The sequence below is a fragment of the Vicugna pacos genome, chromosome 3, assembly GCF_048564905.1.
Source record: "Vicugna pacos chromosome 3, VicPac4, whole genome shotgun sequence".
Taxonomy (NCBI): domain Eukaryota; kingdom Metazoa; phylum Chordata; class Mammalia; order Artiodactyla; family Camelidae; genus Vicugna; species Vicugna pacos.
In genome coordinates, this window is record NC_132989.1 from 85,085,878 (window position 1) to 85,108,131 (window position 22,254).

General features: G+C 35.4%; 1 protein-coding gene and 1 long non-coding RNA gene across 8 annotated transcripts in view; one reads left to right on the forward strand and one right to left on the reverse strand.

Annotated features, from left to right (window-relative positions):
* Positions 1-686: 686 nt before the first annotated feature.
* LOC140689749 (uncharacterized) lies at positions 687-21,219 on the reverse strand. Of its 3 annotated transcripts, none has more exons than XR_012064835.1 (6): positions 20,964-21,219; positions 19,172-19,316; positions 16,846-16,901; positions 9,324-9,418; positions 9,104-9,181; positions 687-1,208 (listed from the first exon to the last, which is right to left on the reverse strand). It is a non-coding gene; the product is annotated as an uncharacterized lncRNA (long non-coding RNA). The 3 variants fall into 3 exon arrangements; XR_012064830.1 differs by lacking the exon at positions 687-1,208 and adding an exon at positions 7,813-7,958; XR_012064833.1 differs by lacking the exons at positions 687-1,208; positions 19,172-19,316 and adding an exon at positions 7,813-7,958.
* A 214-nt stretch (positions 21,220-21,433) lies between these two features.
* The window catches only part of CDC20B (cell division cycle 20B), an 81,115-nt gene continuing 80,294 nt past the window's right edge, over positions 21,434-22,254 (forward strand). For all 5 annotated transcript variants that reach the window (XR_012071488.1, XR_012071486.1, XR_012071489.1 and 2 more), the window contains exon 1: positions 21,434-21,573. The gene's annotated coding sequence lies outside the window, so the exon portion shown is untranslated. The remainder of the gene's footprint in view (positions 21,574-22,254) is intronic.

The following is a 22,254-nucleotide window of genomic DNA, read 5'->3' on the forward strand; positions in this document are numbered from 1 at the left end:
GACTCAGCAGTTGAGCCTGGCACAAGGGGAGACACTGATGTTCTATCCATCTTCAGTCACAGGGATCCTGAGGGACAATGCCTCAAATATGAAAGGATCTATGAAAGGATCCTCCCTGGAGACAGGGATGGGAGAATAGTCAGAACAGGGGGATATTGGAGTAGAGTTCTCTCACTTCCATCAATTTTCCCTCAGAAGAGAGGGCTCATTGATAACTTCTAGAACAACTTATGTCACAGAATGCACTTGGCTTATTCTGAACTATTTGTGGAGTGGGGGAAGTCCATGACCAGGCACAGGATTACGATTCTGTAGAGAACAGAACACAGAAGTATGGAACAGAGGCCTATCAAGAATTCTATGTGGTGGTAGGTAGTCTTGGGGTCTTCCCTGAGCTGATTGAGCCCACAAACCAGAACTTCTTTGACCTAGTGTTTTCCTCACTTCCTTCAGGAGGTTAACCACCCAATGACTGGGTGCTATATGAGCAATGAAGGGAGCTGTGTCCACTTATCTGTGTCCTTACGTGATGTGAATTCTTTGTACTGCTTGTTGTTGGTTTAGTAGGAAACCTCAGTGAGCAACTTTGAATCAAAGCTTCGCCATTTTCTCCTTGATTCTTTGAACTTATGTTTAGCTATGTAGTCTAGACTAGCTCAAGAAGACGTGTTAGCCTGAAATTATCTCAATAATTCCTTCATTTCAAACAGGATCAGGCACTACTCAAGGTGCTGGGGAGACAACCACAAACAAAACCAAGTTCTTGCTGTCATGAAGCATGCATTCTAGTGGGGAAGACGGTTACTGAACAAATAGTGTACAATGTCTGAAAATTAACATGTTATATAGAAAATAAAGCAGTGTCTAGGGATGAGGCGTGACAGGAATGACTGAAATAGTCATTGGTTGGCGTGTTTTTAGAACAGTTCCTATAGCAGCAAAATCAGTTTTTAAAAAGAGGCACACATAATTTAACTAGATTATTTTTAAGGGAATGACCTCATAATTGCAAGTTAGATAGTAGTATAAAGTAGTGGTTCTTAAGCTGTAGCATGCCTCAGAATCACCTTATTAAAACCCAGCTTGCTGGGCCCCATCCCCAGAACTTCTGATTCAGTGGTGAGTCTGTGTGAAGTCTGAGAATGTGAATTTCTAACAAGTTCTCAGGTGACCTTGATGTCTGGGTCTAGGGCCATCTTTGAGACACACTGTTGAAAGAAAAATTTTAAAGATCACTTTTTGAAAGGTTAAAACAAATAAAAACCAACTGACCTGATGTTCTGCAAATAATTCTCGTGATTTAGGATGAAATTTTAATGATAAAACTCATATCTACATTCAAAATAGGTCTATACTTCAAATAGTTAGACATGACAATAATGTGCTTTGAAAAATGATGTTAGATGACTCAGAAGGTGGCTTCAATAATGGACTGAATACCTTCAGTGAAGGGACTGATGTTGAAGATAAGTGTGAAGAGTCTGAATGAATTTATTGCTGAACTTTGTTAAAGCAGAATTCCCTGCCTCAAAGTACCTTAGACTGAGTTATAGACAGAAAGTTGCCAGGGCCCTGGAGGCAGCTTGGTTCTGATGCTGTGCAAAAACTTTCCCTTCACAAAAAATGCATTGATTTAAAGAGAGAACATTTCACACACATCTCAATGTTCTGCAACTCTGACCAAGCCTAAAAATGCATTCTTATAATGTGACCACTGGCCTATTAAAAATGTTATTTAAAAATTCTATGTTTTTTCTAACTCACTGGGTTAACAGAGTTTTTCTTTTTTTTTTTTTTAACATTTTTTATTGATTTATAATCATTTTACAATGTTGTGTCAAATTCCAGTATTCAGCACAATTTTTCATTCATGGACATATACACACTCATTGTCACATTTTTTTCTCTGTGAGTTATCATAACATTTTGTGTATATTTCCCTGTGCTATACAGTGTAATCTTGTTTATCTATTCTACAGTTTTGAAATCCCAGTCTATCCCTTCCCACCCTCCACCCCCCTGGTAACCGCAAGTCTGTATTCTTTAACAGAGTTTTTCTTACCGCCCCAAGTACCTAACAGATCCTTCTCTGAAAAATTCTACTCTCATATTAAGGAATGTCCAGTACTTCTGTCTGGAGTGAAATTTGATTCACTCATTTGTTGAGGTCCTGTATCTTATTTTCATCTAGTTGTTTATATTTTATTTCCACTTACATCCAAAATTAATCTAAGACCATTTATAATGAAAACTTACATGAAGTAGGACAGTTAAAATTGAGTACCATTAAATGTAAGGAAATCAGCATAGTTAAGGTAGTGATTTGCTTTGATTCAATCATTCCTGCATTTAAAGACCTAAAGCCTTCCTTTAGGCAAACACCTATTCAAATTTGCATAACTATTTTCAATATTTACTTTTAAAAAGCTGCTTAACAAAATACAAGGTAAATCAGACATGACAATTATTTACATTTATTCATATTGTAGTGATACAAGGGAAACGAAAACACCACACATTTACTTAGGATTTATATAAGCAGCCAAGTAATAATTAGAAATTGCATTTAGGTATAAAGATATGGAAAATTCAGTTATTTCTGAGCCATGTCATGGTTTAAAGAAAATACAAATACCATGTTATGTGAGGGATAATGATAGCTCTGAGCACTTGCTTAAGACCATGCCTAACTCTTAAGGTTTCATGATTTGTCTTTCATTTATTTCTTTAAAACGGAAATTCCTAATGTAGGAGATATCTTTTGGGGTTGCTTCCAAACTCATCACAATTGGCCCCCTTCTGGGAAGAGACCTGAGTACACAGGGTTGGGTCTACTGAGTTTAGGTTGTCACCACCCTCTTGCTCTCAACATCCACAACCACCACCAAGAACTGACTGAGCCAGGAGATTCTATTTTTTTTAAAAACAGAATTCAGGGGAGGATATAGCTCAGTGATAGAGCATGTGCTTAGCATGGAAGAGGTCCTGGGTTCAATCACCAGTACCTTCAATAAATAAATAAATAAAATTAAACCTAATTGCCTCCTCCCCTCAAAGTTAACAAAGTAGAAAAAAATAAAAAACAGAATTTTTGAGATGTAATTTACATGCTATATAATTCACCCACTTAAAATATACAATTTAATATTTTTTAGTATATTAAAGGGTTTTGCAACCATCCCCACGACCTAATTTAAAAATATTTTTGTCTCGTCTTATAAGAAATCCTGTACCCATTAGCTGTTACTTCTCATTTTCCTCCTCAATCCTCCAGCAACTAGGTAATCACTTATTTTCTGTCTCTATAGTTTTAAATTTTGGACATTTCATATAAATGAGACCATATAATACGTATTTTTTTGTGATTAGCTTCTTTCACTTACTATTATATTTTTAAATTCATCCACGTTATAGCATACATCAGTGCTTAAATTCTTTTTATTGCCAAGTAATATTCAAATGTTGCTGTGAATATTTGTGTACAAGTTTTTGTGTAGATGTATATGTATTTTCATTTCTCTTGGAAATAAAATATTTAGGAGTGCAATTGCTGAGTCATATGATAACTCTGCATTTAACATTTTGAGGAAATGCCAAACTGTTTCCAAAGCTGTACCATTTTATACTCCCACCAGCAGTGTATGAGGGTTCCAGTTTCTCCACATTCTTTATCAACACTTGTTATTGTTTATTTGTTTGATTATAGCCATACTAATGGATGTTAGTAATATCACACTGTGGTTTTGCTTTCCATTTCCCAAATGACTAATATTATGTTGAACATTTTTTCATGTGCTTATTAGTCATTTGTATGTCTTCTTTGGAGAAAAGTCTTTTCAATCCTTTGCCCATTTTAAACTTAGGTTCATCTTTTAGAGAAAGACAAATTATAATATCACTTATATGTGGAATCTTAAAAAATGATACAAATTTTATTTATAAACCAAAAATAGACTCACTGGCATAGAAAACAAATTGGTTACTAAAGGGAAAAGGGTGGGGAAGGGATAAATTAGGAGTTTTGGATTAACAGATACACACTATATAAAATAGATAAGCAATAAGGACCTACTGTATAGCACAGGGAACTATATTCAATATCTTGTAATAGCCTGATGGAAAAGAATCTGAAAAATATATGTATGCATATGTATAACTGAGCCACTTTGCTGTTCACTTGAAACTAAACTAACATTGTAAGTCAACTACACTTCACGGAAGTAAAATTTTAAAAATTGGTTGTCTTTTTATTGTTGAGTTGTAAGAGTATTTTTAAAATTAATATTCTAGATACAAGCCCTTTATCAGATAAATGACTTTCAAACACTTTCTCCCCTTCTATGGCTTGTCTTTCTTGATGCTATGATTTGCAGGAAATATTCTTATTTTGATGCAGTCCAATTAATTTTTTTGTTTTGTCACTTGTGCTTTTGTTACCATAACTAAGAAACCAATGTCTAACTCAAAATTGCAGTTTTACTCCTATGTTTTCTTCTGAGTTTTATAGTTTTATCTGTTAATTTAGGTCTGTGATAAATTTTGAATTAATTTTTGTATATAGTAGGTGTTCAAACTTTATTTTTTTGCGTTGGATATCACAGGTACATCAGCATTATTTGTTGAAAAGACTATTTTCTTTTTTTGCTTTTTAAATTGAAGTATAGTTTACAATGTTGTGTAAATTTCTGGTGTACAGCATAATGTTTCAGTCATACATGTACATACATACATTCCTCTTCATAACAGGTTACTACAAGATATTGAATACAGTTCCCTGTGCTATACAGTGGAAACTTGTTTATCTATTTTATATACAGTAGTTAGTATCTGCAATTCTTGAGCTCCCAATTAATCCCTTCCCACCCTCTTTCCCCTCTGGTAACCATAACTTTGTTTTCTATGTCTGTGAGTCTGTTTCTGTTTTGTAAATAAGTTCATTTGTTTCTTTTTTTTTTTTTTAGATTCTACATATAAGTGATATCATATGGTTTTTTTTTTTCTCTTTCTGGTTTACTTCACTGAGAAAGACGATCTCCAGGTCCATCCATGTTGCTGCAAATGGCATTATTTTATTATTTATTTTTATGGCTGAATAGTGTTCTATTGTATAAATATACTGCAACTTCTTTATCCAGTCATCTGCTGATGGATGTTTAGGTTGTTTCCATGTCTTGGCTATTGTAAATAGTGCTGCTGTAAACATTGGGGTGAATGTATCTTTTCAAATTAGAGTTTTCTCCAGATATATGCCCAGGATTGGGATTACTGGATTATATGGTAGGCCTATATTCAGTTTTTAAAGGAGTCTGCATGCTGTTTTCCATAATGGCTACACCAAACTACATTCCTACCCACAGTGTAAGAGGGTTCTCTTTTCTCCACACCCTCTCCAGCATTTATCGTTTGTGGACTTTTGAATGATGGCCATTCTGACTGGTATGAGGTGATACCTCATACCAGTTTTGATTTGCATTTCTCTGATAGTGATATTGAGCATTTTTTCATGTGCCTATTGGCCATTTGTATGTCTTTATTGGAGGATTGCTTGTTTAAGTAGTCTGCCTATTTTTGGATTGGGTTATTTGGGTTTTTGTTGTTGTTGTTGTTATTGTTGTTATTAGGTTGTATGAGCTGCTTGTATATTCTGGAAATTAAGCCCTTGGCAGTCGCATCATTTGCAAATATTTTATCCCATTCCGTACGTTGCTTTTTGTTTTGTTTATGGTTTTCTTTGCTGCACAAATGCTTGTAAGTTTAATTAGGTCCCATTTGTTTATTTTTGTTTGTATTTCTATTGCCTGGATTGACTGCCCTAGGACAGAATTGCTAAGATTTATGTCAGAAAATGTTTTGCCAATGTTTTCTTCCAGGAGGTTTATAGTGTCTTATGTTTAAGTCCTTAAGCCAATTTGAGTTTATTTCTGTGTATGGTCTATGGGTGTTTTCTGACTTCATTGATTTACATGCGGCCATCCAACTTTCCCAGTGCCATTTGCTGAAGAGACTGTCAAAAAGACTATTCTTTCCTCCATTGGGCTGTCTTGACATCCTTGTTGAAAATCAATTGGACATAAGTGTAAGGGTTATTTTTTAACTCTTGATTCTATTCCACTGACCTGTATATCTACCTTTAAAGCAGTATTATGCTGCCTTGATTACTATAGCTTTGTAGTAAGTTTTGAAGTCAGAAAGTGTGAGTTCTTTCAACTTTTTTCTTCTTCAAAGTGGATTTGGCAATTCTGTGTCTCTTGCATTTCCAAATGAATTTTAGCACTACTTTATTAATTTTCTGCAAAAACCCCAGTTGTGGTTTTGATAGGGGTTGTGTTGAATGGGTAGATCAATTTGGGCATATTGCCATCCTAACAATACTAAATGTCCTGATACATGACTATTTCCCCTTTATTTAAATCTTCTCTAACTTCGGTAATGTTTTGTAGATTTCTGTGTACATCTTTTACATCTTTTGCAAAATTTATATCTAAGCATTTTATTTTTCTAATAGTATTTTGTTGTTGTAAATGGAATTGTTTTCTTAGTTTTAATTTCAAATAATTTAATTGCTAATGAATAGAAATACAATTTTTGCATATTGATCTTGTATCCTGTAACATTGTTAAATTAACTTATTAATTCAAATAGTTTAAAAAAATGGATTCTTTAAAGTTTTCTGTACACAAGATCATGCCACCTGCACATATAGTTTTACTTCTTCCTTTCCAATCTGAATATATTTTCTTTCTTTCTTTTGCCTAATTGCCCTCACTAGTACTTCCAGTAAGATGTTGGATAGAAGTGGGGTGGACAGACATCTTTGCCTTTTTCCTAATTTTTGAGGGAAATAGTCAGTCTTTCCCCATTAACTATGATGCTTATTTTGGGTTTTTCATAGACATCCTTTATCAGTTAATGAGATCCCCTTTTTTCCCTAGTTTATTGAATGTTTTTAATAAAAGGGGTTGGATTTTTGTCAAATGCTTTTTTTGGTATTTATTGAATTATTATTTATGTGGTTCTTGTCCTTCATTTTATTAAAATGTTTTATTACCTTGATATTTGGACCCAAGATATTCTTGATGTATCAGAATATAAGAAGTCAATCAGAATTCCCTTTCCTAGGAAAACTCAAACTTTGAACTTAGGTTTAGAGACTTGTAGTCACTTTAATGGCAAAATGCCATTAAATGGGAGGAGATCCAAAGCTTGATATCATCAAAGCTTTGGGAGTAGGCACCATTCAGAGAAGAGGTCTATAGTGAAGCACTGCAGATGGAGATCATCAGTAAAGTGAGCTCTGGCTCTTGGAGGAGCTGCACTAAGAGAAACTGGTGAAACTCTTCATGCAAAGGAGAAGCCACTTTGGGGGTGGAGAAGGGTATAGGGCAGAAAGACACTGTAAGCTAAGGAGCAGACAGCCCCTCTCCTTTTTCTCAGTGCAAAGAAGAGGGAGACCTTTTGGTTGGGGCTAAGTGTCAAGGGATTGTTGATGCCTGGATAAGACAATTCTTTCTTGGTGATCTCAAGGCATTGGGGAAAACTAACAGTTGTTCCTACTTACATTGAGATCAGGAACACCTGCAGTATAAAGTCCTCTAAAAAATTACGAGAAACAGAAACCATTTGATATTATTAACTATTTTGTTTCTGTAGCTTAAATTAGTTTTTGGCATTTCTTTTCTTGGAGTTTGTTTTTTGAGAAAATGGTAAAATTTTAAGACCACCATAGCTTTAATTGCTATAGATTTTTGTGAATAGCACCTTTATGCAATTGAATCTTCTCAGCCTATTATAAATCTTAGATTTCAGTTAATTCCAAAGGATATAATGTATTTCAACTCTTAAAACACAAACACAAAATGTGGCTTTTGTTGACGGATGAACATGGATTTGGTTTGATACACAGTGTGGATGGTAAACATGTTTGCTCATCATCACACTGGAGGGGACTTGCACACTTGCTGCAAAACAAAAACCAGTCCAATGAGTACTTTGATGCCTTCTACTAGTAACTTGGTGTAAATGAAAGGGCATTTTTTAAGCTGTGATCAAAATTAAGACATTTTCTTCTTGTAAATATTAATAATGTTTGAAGAAACACAGTAATCAAAAAAATGTAATGTTAACTGGCTTTCACCATCTACTATATTTGTAGGAGGATGGGAAGAAGGGAGAAATGACTTCCAAAGATTACTAGGTTGAAACAGCTGTCATTCCTCCATGAACCTAGGTCAATTTATTGTCTAGAGATTAGATATATAGAGCAGGAAAGAGAAATGAATGAGAAAAATCTTTTAGGTACAAACCAAAAATTAATCTTTCCCTAAAAGTAGAAAAATAGCAAGCTATCTACTATTCGAAAGCAACACATGTGTAGAATTACTTCCTAACATGAAGATTTAATCTAAATGTCTTCGTCTTCCCCACAAATCTTTAGAATTTATAAAAATATTTATGAGTAAAACACCATAAAATAAGAGCATAAGACCTTAGAAAACAATATAACTAATGTAAATTATAAATAATGTGAAAATTATTGTAAAATTAATGTAAAATGAGCCTTGAAAATGCATTGTATTACTTTTTTCATTAAAAAATTCTTTTTTTGCTTTATTGAGGTATAATTGACAAATAAAGTTGTAAGACATTTAAAGTGCACATTGTGGTGATTTGATATATATACATTAGAAAACAATTCTCCTGCATTGAGTTAATTAACACACTGATCACTTCATAAATTTTTTTCCTTTTTTTGTTGGTCAGAATCTCTTTTTATCCTTAACTGCCTAATCTAAGAAAGGAATTTAACTATGAATGTAGATACCACATCCATTTGGATTTATAAAATTATTTATTTTAAAATACATCATTTTTCTTCTTGTGACAGTAATACATGTTTGTTGTAGAAAAGAAAAGTAAATATGGCCATTTAATAATTCATTAATGTAACTAATATGTACACTGAACACCTACTGTGTGCAAGATATTGGGTATATATTGGCAAATAAAACAGGTATGATCTCCCTGTGGAGCTTAGAAGCTAGAGAATGAGACATACAATAAACAGTAAATACAAAAATATGTAACTTAAAATTAGAATAGATACCTTGATAAAGACAGGGTCCAGAGACAGAGAGTGATAGTGGAGAATCCACTCACATAAGGGAGCTCGGGAAATGCATCTCTGAGGAAGAAATTTTCAGTATTAAACTTGAAATTTTATCAAAGCCATACACACATGTGATTAAAAAATCAAATAATAGAGGAGAACTTATATGAAAAATAATGATCTGCTCTCCTCATATTCCCATCCCCACCCTGCTCACCAGATGCAGCCGTCTCTCTTCTGGTCATTTCCCTTGCTAGCTGTCGCCGTATCTCTAAATCACTGGTTTGCAACACTGGCTCTCATTTGAATCACCTGGGGAGATTGAAAATGTACCAAATATGTGGGCCTCCCCTGTGAAGATTCTACTTTAGCTAGTTGTGATGGTGTCAACATTAATTCCGCTTTGGTTAGAGAATATGGTCGCAAGATTTTGATCTTTCGAAATCTGCTGAGATTTGTTTATTGGCCTGGCTTACGGTTTAAATTGGTGAATGTACCATGTGCATGAAAAGGATATGTATTCCGCAGTTTGGATGCAGTCTTTAAATTCAGTTAATTAAAGTGGCTGATATTGTTCTGACAATTACCGTATTATCATGGCTGTGAAAGTTTCTAACTTTTTGTTTTTGATATCCTTGACAGTGTTGAAGAGTATCAGTCAGGTATACTTTACTATGCCCCTCTCTACTGGCATTTATGGTTTTCTCATGATTAGAGGGGGTTATGTGTTTTTGGGGGGAAGATCATACCAAGTGCCATTTTCATCATATCAAGGGTACATCCTATTAACATGTTGTGACTACTGATGTTGACTTTTATCACCTGGCTGATAGAGTGTTTGTCAGGTTTCTCTACTATAAAATTACTCTTTCTTCCTCTTCTCTCTGTGAAAGTCAGTATGTGTATCCCACTTAAGAAATGAAGATTATGCTTCCCTTCATTTGGGGTAAATTATCTCCATAAATTATTTGGAGTTTTTCTTCATGGGAAATTTGTCTCTTCTCTCCATAATATTTATATCTTGATGCTATCTATCTACCTACCTACCTCCTACCTATCCATCCTTTCATCTATCAGCTCTTTCCTTTTCAAGTTAAACAAAGAACAAACAAAAAGTAATAAAAATGATCTTGATCTATAATATTTGGTATTATTTCTAAATTTAAATTGACTTGTTTTTGAGCAGAATAGTGTTCAGTGATTTTGCTTTCATTTTTATGTAACATTTGGCTTTTATCTTAAACTTCACAAGAAGATTCTCTACATCTATTATTTATCCTTGCAATGCTTTAGTCTACATAATAACACTATTAACCTTACTTTACAGGTGAAGGGGAAAAACGGTTAAATGCCATTACTAAGTTCTCATAGCAAATCTATGAATGAGTTGCCTCTACAATTGTTTCTTAGCTTTACCCTCATCTCACTGGACTTTGTTATGTTTATGTGTCTCTTTGTAAATTTTAAGACTTTTAAGAAAAAAATCCCATTCATTTGTTTCTTACTTTCGGTACTCTAGTTTAAATGTTCCCCTGTCTTTCAGTAATGAACTTTAAACATATTTCAGACCAAAGGGGAGAAATTAAAGCTAGATTTTTCTGCAATGCTTAGGAAACCACCAATTAGCAAAAATGAAAAAGTAAAATATTATTTTACTTTGATTAAATATCAAAAAGAATATTGCTTTGAAAGTAAGATTAACACCAGTATTGCACAAACAAAATGTAAAACTGGAAATCCAACAACAAATAAAGAACTTACAGGTGTTACTACTAGAGAAATGTTAGCTTTATGCTCTTTTGTTTCTTGATTGAAAGCAAGACATTTTGGCACTAAATTTAGAAAGTTTTGCTGATACTTATTCTTAAAAGTAAACACTCCACAGTAAGTGGCTTAGCCATGATGCGTGTATGCCAGGAGTGGAGAGCCCTGCTACGTGGAGGGAATGGAGAGAAAAGGGTAAGTGGGGGAGAGCTTGGCATGAAGAGTCAGGTTGAGGAAATGAAGCTGCATGTTCAACTTACCCTTATGGAAATTTTAAAATGAGTTTAAAGTTGTTAAATGAATAACAAAAACAGTTATAGGGAAAAAATCTTTACACAGTTGTGATATAAAGAAATTTTAGCATCTAAAAGCCACATCTACAACAGGAGAATGGCATTTGTATCTGAATTTAGTGTAGAAAATAATTTACTCAATAAGTGTTTTATCTTTTGAACTAAGTACTTAAAGCACCCTAAAGCTAGGTACATCAAGATACAATAAACCTCCTAGAGGAAAACATAGGCAAAACATTATCTGACATACATTTCAAAAATTTTCTCCTAGAAGAAATAAAAGCAAGAATAAACAAATGGGACCTAATGAAACTTACAAGCTTCTGCAGAGCAAAGGAAACCAGAAATATAACAAGAAGAAAACCTACGGAATGGGAGAAAATTTTTGCAAGTGAAACCGACAAAGGCTTGATCTCCAAAATATATAAGCAGCTCATACGACTCAATAAGAAAAAAATAAACAACCCAATCCAAAAATGGGCAGAAGACCTAAACAAGCAATTCTCCAAGGAAGACATATAAATGATCAAAAAGCACATGAAAAAATGCTCAATATCACTAATTATCAGAGAAATGCAAATCAAAACTACAATGAGGTATCACCTCACACCAGTCAGAATGGCCGTCATTCAAAAATCCAAAAATGACAAATGCTGGAGAGGCTGTGGAGAAAGGGGAACCCTCCTACACTGCTGGTGGGAATGCAGTTTGGTGCAGCCACTATGGAAAACAGTGTGGAGATTCCTCAAAAGACTAGGAATAGACTTACCATATGACCCAGGAATCCCACTCCTGGGCTTGTACCCAGAAGGAAATCTACTTCAGGATGACACCTGCACTCCAGTGTTCATAGCAGCACTATTTACAATAGCCAAAACATGGAAACAGCCTAAATGTCCATCAACAGGTGACTGGATAAAGAAGATGTGGTATATTTATACAATGGAATACAACTCAGCCATAAAAACCAACAACATAATGCCATTTGCAGCAACATGGATGCTCCTGGAGAATGTCATTCTAAGTGAAGTAAGCCAGAAAGAGAAAGAAAAATACCATATGAGATCGCTCATATGTGGAATCTAAAAAACAAAAACAAACAAACAAAAACAAAGCATAAATACAGGACAGAAATAGACTCATGGACAGAGAATACAGACTTGTGGTTACCAGGGAGGTAGAGGGTGGGAAGGGATAGACTGGGATTTCAAAATTGTAGAATAGATAAACAAGATTACACTGTATAGCACAGGGAAATATACACAAAATGTTATGATAAATCACCGAGAAAAAAATGTGACAATGAGTGTGTATATGTCCATGAATGACTGAAAAATTGTGCTGAACACTGGAATTTGACACAACACTGTAAAATGATTATAAATCAATAAAAAATGTTAAAAAAAAAAGAAAGCAACAACAACAACAACAACAAAAAAGCTAGGTACATCATGGGCCAAAAATGTTTAATAGATTTATACTGAAGGGGAAAATGTTATAGCTAGTTTGGAAAATCTATCAACTAAATGGAACTACTAGGTCAAATCAGAATGATAAATTAAAACTGAGTGTCAAAATGTAACAGATGTGCCCTTATTCTATTAAATGTATTATTTTTATCATACCAGTTTATGGAATCTCATATAGTATATAACATTGATAGATTTTCAGTTAATCAGGTAAATAGTCTCTTATTAAGAGGTCTTACAGTCTCTTAGCTTAGGCTTGTTTTTAAAAATTAATTTTGGGGAGTACAGTTAGAGTGAGAAGACTTTGACTGAACATAAGATCTTGTCCAGCATGGTATCTATGAATATTTGTTGGCTCTACTCATTTAGAGCGTTTCTCCTTAAAAATACCTGAAGAGATTCTTTTGAGAAGTTATAAAGAAGGCTGATCAAATAGAAGAGAATCCACAGCCTATGAAATAAATCAAACGTTATTTACAAACAAGTCTATGCACACTGACAGCCGATGACAAAGGGCCTATAGCGCAGAGTGTGTTTGCAGTTAAGAATTAATCATTTCTTGGCAGGGTGATGACAAAGCCCTGGGCCAGACTGCTTCATATAACTTGTCCTTGTTTCAGCCACTTCTTTTTAAAATCTCCATCTTTTGTATCATTCTTTGGCCCATTTCTATATTCCCTGTCTACACCAGTCCACGTGAAATTGATTAGTTCTTTGTACCCAAATTGATAATGCTAACTGCAGAATCTGCAATCTATTTACAGTTGCCCTAAAGTTCAGTCTTTCAAATATGTACTTTCTACCTCAACCAGGGAGACTACATTAATTATACTCTGCAGTGTTGGCTATTTCTGTTCTCATTTCTTATTATGCAAATTGATGTAATGTAGAAAATTTAAGTAATGTAATGCTCCTTTAATTTAAATATATTCTACCTGGAAAAGCTTATTAATTCTTGCGCATACCTTCTGTGAAATGATTCCTAGTATATTATCACTTGTTGCATGAGAAGGGGTTTTATAAATTGTCTTGGTTTTAGCAGAGAAAGGAAAAATCTTCCAGGCTCAAACATTTCCTGAAATCTTTTTTAATATTTAGGAGATCATGTACTTGGATAAACTCCTTTGGGTTTGTTTCCTCATCTGAAAAGATAAATAAATAGTCTGGCCCCTTATAGGCTTAAATATTCTATGGTCATAGATAAATTCATAGAAAATCCTTATAAATTTTAAAGAGGATAGGGTTATTGGGAAGCAGAAAACATTTCTGTTTTCCTTTGAATAAAATTAATGATCACGGCAAATAAGTGGAAAGACATTTGAAAACACTTGGTTATCCTGTTATCTTAATATTGTTTCTTTTTGCCAATGTAAATGTTGAACATTTTCATATATATAGTATTTAGTATCTGCGAATCCCAAGCTCCTAATTTATCCCTCCCCATCTCCTTTCCCCACTGGTAACCATAAGTTTGTTTTCTATGTCTGCGAGTCTGTCTCTGTTTTGTAAATAAATTCATTTGTGTCCATTTTTAAAGATTCCACATATAAGTGATATCATATGAAGAGATTTTCTCTTTCTGGTTTACTTTCACTTAATATAATGATCTCCAGGTTGAATTTATTTATTCTAATTTTAGCTTTTAAATAAAAAGATAGGAAATCTTCATGTTATTACTATAGTCCAGGGAATCTTCTGCTAGTAAAATGCTTTTATGTGTAGAAACAGGTGGCATTTTAGGGAATATTTTCAGATGAATTTTATGCTATGTGTATATACTGTTAAAACAAACAAACAAAAAACTGTAGTGTCTTTGTAGAAAGTAGCAAGAAAACCTTAACACCAGCATTTAAACCAAAATACTGAGTTGTTAAGAGCTGTGCTGGAGCATGTAATGGTTTTAATCCTAGCTCAACCATTTCTAGCTGTGGGATCTGGTGTGCTATTTAACCTCTCCATGCCTCAGCTTCCCAGCTGCAAAATGGAAATGCTGGCAGGGCTTACTTCACAATCAGGCATACTACACAGGTTTTATGCATAAGTGAATGCGTTAACTGGAAGAAGTTACAGAACTTACGTTAGAGCTCCATAAATGTTAGCTATTATTTGTAGAGAGCTCTAACATTTTAAAAGTACTCTTACATACATTTTCTCACTTGATAACACAAGCACTTGAGGAATTTACACTCCTTCTGCCTCAGTAAAATTATGAACAGCTTGTTTTTGGCACTCGAAACTCTGATATCTGTTGCTCTGTCTCACCCTTGTTTATCACTATTTGATTCTTGCTTTTATCTAATTTCTGCTAAGATGTCAATAAATAACACTGAATAATGTGACCCACCCAAGGAAATTTCCATGCTAAAAGAGAAATCTTAGAAACAAATAAACAAACAAAATTTGTAGAATCCAAAGGAAAGGCAACTCTACAATCACATTATTAGGTACAATTACTTACCATTACTGAGGTAGCCAGACCTACCCACTCTGCAGTGGGGTTCTGATTTTTATTACAATTTAGCATATATATTGTGTCTATTCTAAAATTAGCTTAAAAGTCCTAAAAAATTAAGAGTTTTCAAAAACAATTGACACTTTTTTCTTTAGATTTGTTAGGCCTCTTATGCTAATAAAACAAGATTTAAATTTTTTTAATTTTGAGAATTTTTTTACAAAATGAAGCATCTTTTCTTGTTACAAAATCAGTGACTGCAAGCAAGAAGAGTAACATAAAACACCTGTATTTCTCTCCCTTCAATGGGAAATTTCAGACAGTTTTGTTATGTACATACATACAAATATACACTTAACGGGAATCGAGCCCCATCATACTCCCATTTTTTCTCCTACCTAATGGTATTGAAGATTCTTTTATGATTTTTACTTCTGAAATATTTCAATGACTTCATTTCATTATAGAGATGTAGAATAATTTATTTTACCAACACTCTGTGGCTAGATATTTAACAAATCTACATGGAATCAGGCACATTTCTGTAGTTATCTCAAATGTGAACAAAATGCTAGGAAATTGAGGAAAATACGGAGTTTTTTCCCCAAAATTCAGCCTTTCAGGCTTTTATAATGATGGTACAGTTTTGAGTTCAATAATCTAAGATAAATATTGAAATTTGAGGAGTCAGAGGGGGACAGTAAACAAAGCACTGAGAAATAGGAATTGAAATGATTTAACCTTAAGAAGAGGAAGCTTACAGACAACTATATATTTATTTATATAAAAGGAATATTCCACAACACCTTGTATTTTCATGTGTCACTCTTGCAGTCTGTCAATACTAGAATTATTATTATTGCATAGGTCTCCCCTTCACTTTTAGTCTGAGGGCTCTCAGAGGGCAGAAATGATGTCGTTGCTCTGTTTATGCTGTAGTGCATGCTATCTACTGAACAGGACATCTCAAAGGAACAGAGAGCAGCCAAAGGTTAGTCCTGCCTGCAGTCACTATCCTCATTTTCATAAGCTTCTAGAGGAATTGCCAGCCATGTGACTGTAAATGTTGCTAAGTGTGCTACTGTTTTTCCTATTCCTGTGAAGAAGAATTCAAGAATTTTTCCTTGCTGCCTTACTCTAGCAAATCAGGTCCCTGTGTATAAGGTTACTGAAAGGTAAACATAATTGTGTTGAAATTAGGACCCACTTGCTAATTTGAACTGCATGAAATGTTAACTGCTTCTGTATTTACACAGGTATGTTTGCCTACTGCTAAGTGTAGTTGGAAGTGTTTCATTTACATGTGATGATCTGACAGGCTTGTGGTGCAGCTGAGGGGCAAGTTTTCCATAGTAGTGACACAATTCAAATTTTCTGGGCATTTTTAAACTAAATTTCTAAGAGACAGAGCTGTGCAACTGCTGCAGAAAAAAGAAAAATGGTAGCACCCGTGGCATACAGCCAATCCATGTATTCAAATTATGCTGTCTCACATTTTGAGGGTGGTTTTAAATTTTAACTAGCCTCTTGAGCAGTCAGGTTGTTTAAGGTTGTTTGAGCTACAACTTTCTATATTTGATGACAAAATAATTTAGGTGGCTTGTACCTTGATGAAGTAGTTCTAATTCTGATTTGGGTTAGTTGGTATTTATTAACAGAAAATAGAAAATTTGATGAAATCTTCATTTGTATTTAGTAGCCGGTAACAAAATAAGGCTCTTATTTAGTCAAGTCTCTAGTTAGTAAAGACAAACATCATACCTTATCTCCTTACATGTTGTCCCAGAAGAACTCTTAAATTTCCTAGTGAATTGGAGCTGCGGGAGTTAAATATTATTACTTTCTTATGGAGGTACTTGGGGTTGAACCCAGGACCTTATGCATGCTAAGCATACACTCTACCACTGAACTATACACTCCCCACTAAATATTATTTAAAAATAGCCCCTTTCTTTATTCCACTGCTAAAGTTTGTATAACAGTGCTATAATGTATTAAGTACAGTGGCTGAACATAGTTGGCATTCAATACATTTTAGCTATTTACCTTTTTTCAAGAAAACAGTATCTGAATCTAAAAACTCACTCAAAAAGTTAATGGGTGCAGCTACAATAGACAATAAATTTGAAGAATCAGAGTGAAAAGAAAATAGCAATTAAGAAATCAAAGACACCAGGATGCATACATTTTTTAAGCTAATAAGACAGCCCTATAGTCCTGAAGAATTTAGAGAACAGAGCTAATTTTCCTTGTTCACAGTGCCACCTTCAGGAAAGAGAGGTTTCATTTTAATTTACTGCAAATGCATTCTTATTAGATGAAGCTAGGTCAAATACTTGAAGCTTTGGAATAATAAAACTGTTTTAGTGTAATTGATTATCTTGAGAATGTCTACACTGATTCTTCCTGCCTGGCTGTGTTCAGTGAAGAAGATCAATCTGAGAGCTTTTAGATTTTAATGTGGGCTATTTACAAATATTTGTTTAGAAATGAATGCATATGTTTTCTTATCTATTTTCTTCTGGAACACCATACTTAGGTCACAATATATAAATTATGTGATTTTTATGTTATCTGCAAGGGATTTAACAGTCTCCCGATAGTTCCCTTAACCAGTCTCATAAGGGAATTTTCCATTATATTGAATGAAAACTGAAATTAAGCAATATTTATTTCTAGTGCTTAAAATGGTACCCAATGGATGAATAATTGGTTGAGGAAGCTGGAGTAGTTCAGATTAAACCTGGGGGAGAAGGAGGAGAGCTACCAGAACTCCTTAGGGCTACATTGTCTAACATGATAGTCAACTAGGCACATGTGGATATTGAGCACTTGAAACGCAGATAGTATGAACTGAGCTGTGCTATAAGTAAGTGTAGAATACACATAGGATTTTGAAGGCTTAATACCAAAAAAATTATGTAACATTTCATTAATATTTTTATATGGATTATATGTGGAAATGATATTTTATATATATTAGGTTAAATAAAGTGTATTATTTAAATTAATTCCACCTATTTTTACTTCCTTTAATGTGGCTGCCAGAAAATTTTAAATTGTATAAAATTATATATGTGGTTTGCACTACACTACTCTAGGACTTTTAGTGGCAGCAGCACCCATAACAATGATAGGTTTACTGACCACATATCTTGTCCCTGGCACTGTACTAAGTGCTGATAAAAAAACTTCAACGTAAAGTTCTATGATCATGTTTTCACCTGGAAAGTGAAACTGAGAGATTAAATAACTGCTCAAGGTATCACAGCTAGTAAACAGAAGAGGGAGTATTGGAACCAAAGCCCATTTTGGACAGCAGAGCCCATTTTCTTTGTATCTACATTATAGTACCTCCTGGAATAACCTTTACTTGGAATCATAGAAATTGGAGCAATGTAGAGAAGGTGGAGGCTTTAATTTAAACTTTCAGTTTTAAAATTGGGAAAAATGAGGCCAAGAGAAGTTAAATGACTTGTCCAAGATCTCTTGTAGTCAGTCTCATATTGTTTACTGCTTCATTTGTGGTGGTGTGAATCATAACAAATCCTAAGCAGGAAAAGAAGAGAGTGCTACGACTGCAAATAACTGGGAGTGGGGTGGGAAATGGCCTGAAAAGCCAAAAAAGGAAGTAATGTTTAAATGGAGCTCTGGAATGGGGCAGAAATTAACTAGGTCAAGGAGGAGGGGCATTAGGACGAATAAAATACACAAAAACCCTCAAGATGAAAGGAATATGGTTTCTTTAAGAAAAGAAAATGTTGTCGTAAATAGAATGTAAGGAGGTGTGTGGTTTCCAGGTAAGGCTGGAGAGAAAGGCAGAGGCCAGATCATACAAGGACCCTAAGGCCTTGTGAAGGTTCTGGTCTTTAGGAAGCCACAGAAGGCCTTTAAGCAGAGAAGTGACACAACTGATTCTTAAAAGAGGTCATTCTAGCTTTGCTGTAAGAAAATGGATTAGAGAAGAATGGATATGGGAGAGTAGCCAGGTGGCCGTGGCTGTTGTTAGAGCCACAGACATTGTCACTTAAACAGTGGCATCTCTAGTTTTGTCAGTAAGAGCTTCCATAAAGGAAGTTGCTCTCACACTTAGCTGAGGACATCTCAGAGTGGTGGGTTCCTCTTGTCCTCAGAGTGGTGGGTTCCTCTTCCATTCTCATAGCCTTGAGCCATAGGGCTTCAAATCCCAGAAAGCCTGGCTCCAAAGCCTGTGGTCTTTTCACAACTCTGTGCTACAAAGAAGCAGAAGGACAAGAAGGCACATATTTTTTTCTCACTCTGAATTTTAAAAAGATAATAAAATTCAATAAAAATAAAATTGGGGGTGGGAGAAATGGGTAAAGGGGGTCAAAAGGTAAAAATTTTAAAAAGAATAATTCCTAAAATAAAACATGTGACAATAAAGCAATCAATTGATTAGGAGCAGAAACCCTAATATTTGTGTTGGAAGACACTCCTCCATGGGTCTCTCATGTTCCTGAATGTCTTGCTGAATATGCTAAGAATGGAATGCAAGGTCTGAACGACTCTACCTAAACCATTTCTCAGAATTGATTTGCATTCTTGAGGGATGGGGTAACCTCTCCACTTGGGACAGGGAGCAGACTTTTCCCTGCTTAATGAAAAAGCAGTGGATTCCCCAACCTAAGCATGCCTCTCCTCTAATGCTACCCACTATGGGGGAAGGCATCTATCTGGGCTCTGCATATAATCCCTGTGAGATGCGGGGGCTAGGTGAATTGATGTAAACATGAGAGTGCTGGGAATTACCTACATCGTGGGGGACTGGAGATAACGGTGGTATTGTGAGAGATGCAAGAAAGGTAGAGAGATGTTAAAATCATTAAGGGCTTGTATGTGAGCTAGAAAATTTGGAACTTAATTCTATCTGAAAGGAAGATCCTTTCAGGGATTTGGGGTAGGGGGGAAATATGATCAGCTCAAGATAATGCTTAATGCCTTTAAGAGCTTAATCACTGGATCTGCACTGCTTTGGCTAGTGCTTGGCACTTGCTGGGTGCAAATAAGCATGTTAAATGAATGGATTGGAGGGGAATAGATTGGAGACTGAATTACCAGGTTATTGTAATCATTCAAGAGGAGGGCAGATGGAATCAACACTGCAGAGATTAAAATGACTGTCTTTGATAGTTGGATTTGGGCATTTTGGGAAAGAGTTAAAGAAGGCTGACTTTGCCTCTACTTAACAGAAGATAGTGATACTGAGAACAGGATGCATGTAGGAGGAACAGGTGTTTTGGGGAGAATGGGAACAGGGAAAGAGTCTCAATTCTGTTTTGGATTATGTTGTGTTCGAAGCGCTGATAGTATATCTGGTAAGATTTTCAGATCTAGAGTACTCATAAACCCTCTTTTCTTTGAGTGGGTACCATGTTCATATGCCTGACTTCATCTCTTTTATACAGATTTGTACTCATTTTGGATTGATACTTCCCTTTCATTTCTTTTTTCTTTTTTGTAATTAGGTTTGTTTGTTTATTTATTTATGTAATGGAGGGACTGAGGATTGAACCCAGGACCTTGCCTATGCTAAGCACATTCTCTACCACTGAGCTATACCCTCCCCTCCTTGCCTTACATTTCTTAAAATCATTGGAAAGTAAATTAGTACCCTATGCAAGAACTACCCTATGGAGAAAGGGGAAAAATACATTAAGTGTTTGGAGGTAAAATGATCTGATTTTCATGCTTTCAGCTGGACAAACTACCTTCCATCTTCATTAATTGGGATATGGATGGAGAAATATATTTTAAAAGACAGACTCTTTACTTTGAAATCAGCCAATAACGGGACAATACGTATGCACACAAACTACTTCTAATTGAAAAATAATGTCATATAACCAGAGGTGACGTACTTTGACTACTCTTCCTATTGAGGTTTTTTACATTGCTAGGACTTCCACAAAGAGTTACATTTTTAGAGTCCTGCTAATAGTCTGAATTATGAGAAACTCATTCACTCCTTCCCCTGCGCTATTTTGAGCTAGATATTCTGGGGAGCAGGCAAGATGGTTTCCTTCCCTTTCTTTTCCCTTGCTCTATCTCACTGTAGATAATCCGGAGGTCTCCCTTCATCCAGTCTTCTCCCTGTCCACGCAGGCTGAAGCTGGATGCATCCCCGCCGGCATTACGCTACCCCTCACCCACCCCACCTGGCAGGGCACGTGCATCAGGGACCGTTGGGACAAACACCAACGGTTCCTTTTGTCCAGTAGGGCGTCTGCAGGGCGGGTCGGGCGGGCGCGCGGGAGCTGGGGGCGCGAGCGGGGCGCGCCGACGCGGGAGAGGTGGGGCGCGAGCCCGGGCTGCGGACGCGGGACCAGCCTCCTCCATCTCAGTGGGAGGAGTCACCTCCTGCAGGAGGCAAGAACCGACTGTTGAGGTTGGGGTAGGGGAGCTTTCCGGTTTGCACTTCTGGAAAAGCCATAGAAATCAGTGCAGTAGAAAAAGCAAGTTGCAAAGCTGGTAAGTATAGGAAGAAAGGTTCACAGTGCCAAATTATCTATGTGTACGTAAACACATTGAGAAAGTCTGTCGGTGCTCTGGGGAAAGGAGTCGCTTGGGAGAGTGAATAAAGGGAGCTTACTTTCTACATTGTAGGTTTCTGAGATATTTAACATTATTATTTAATAATGAAAATGTGATCATGTAGTTGAAAGAAGTATCTGCATTTGGAGAGCTTGGATATCCTTCAAACAGTTCAGACTCTCCGAGTACCGGCAAGAGATGAGTCACCAAAATCTTCCCACTCGCCCTTCTTTCTTCCTTCCTCACTGCTCCACATGTTTCCCCCTCATCTTCCTACCTGAAATCCTTTGAATTGCCCCTTGACCTCTGCCAAGGGGTCTTCCTCACAACCCTTTTCATTATTACAAATCTACCTGCGAAACCCACTCTGAAAGAGAAAGCATTTTGAAGGTATTAAATTACTTACAGGCACCTGGACATCTAAGTTAGCCATTATATCTAAAACATATTTGAAAAAAATTAAGATAAAATGTTTGTGGAGTATATCTATTTTCTCCTAAACAGCTATACTACAGTCTTTCTGTTAGTATGACCACATGATGTTAATTTTCCCCTCATTATTAAGTTGTCATTTTGAACTAACTTGACTTAGAAAAATTACAAAAATGGTATAAAAAT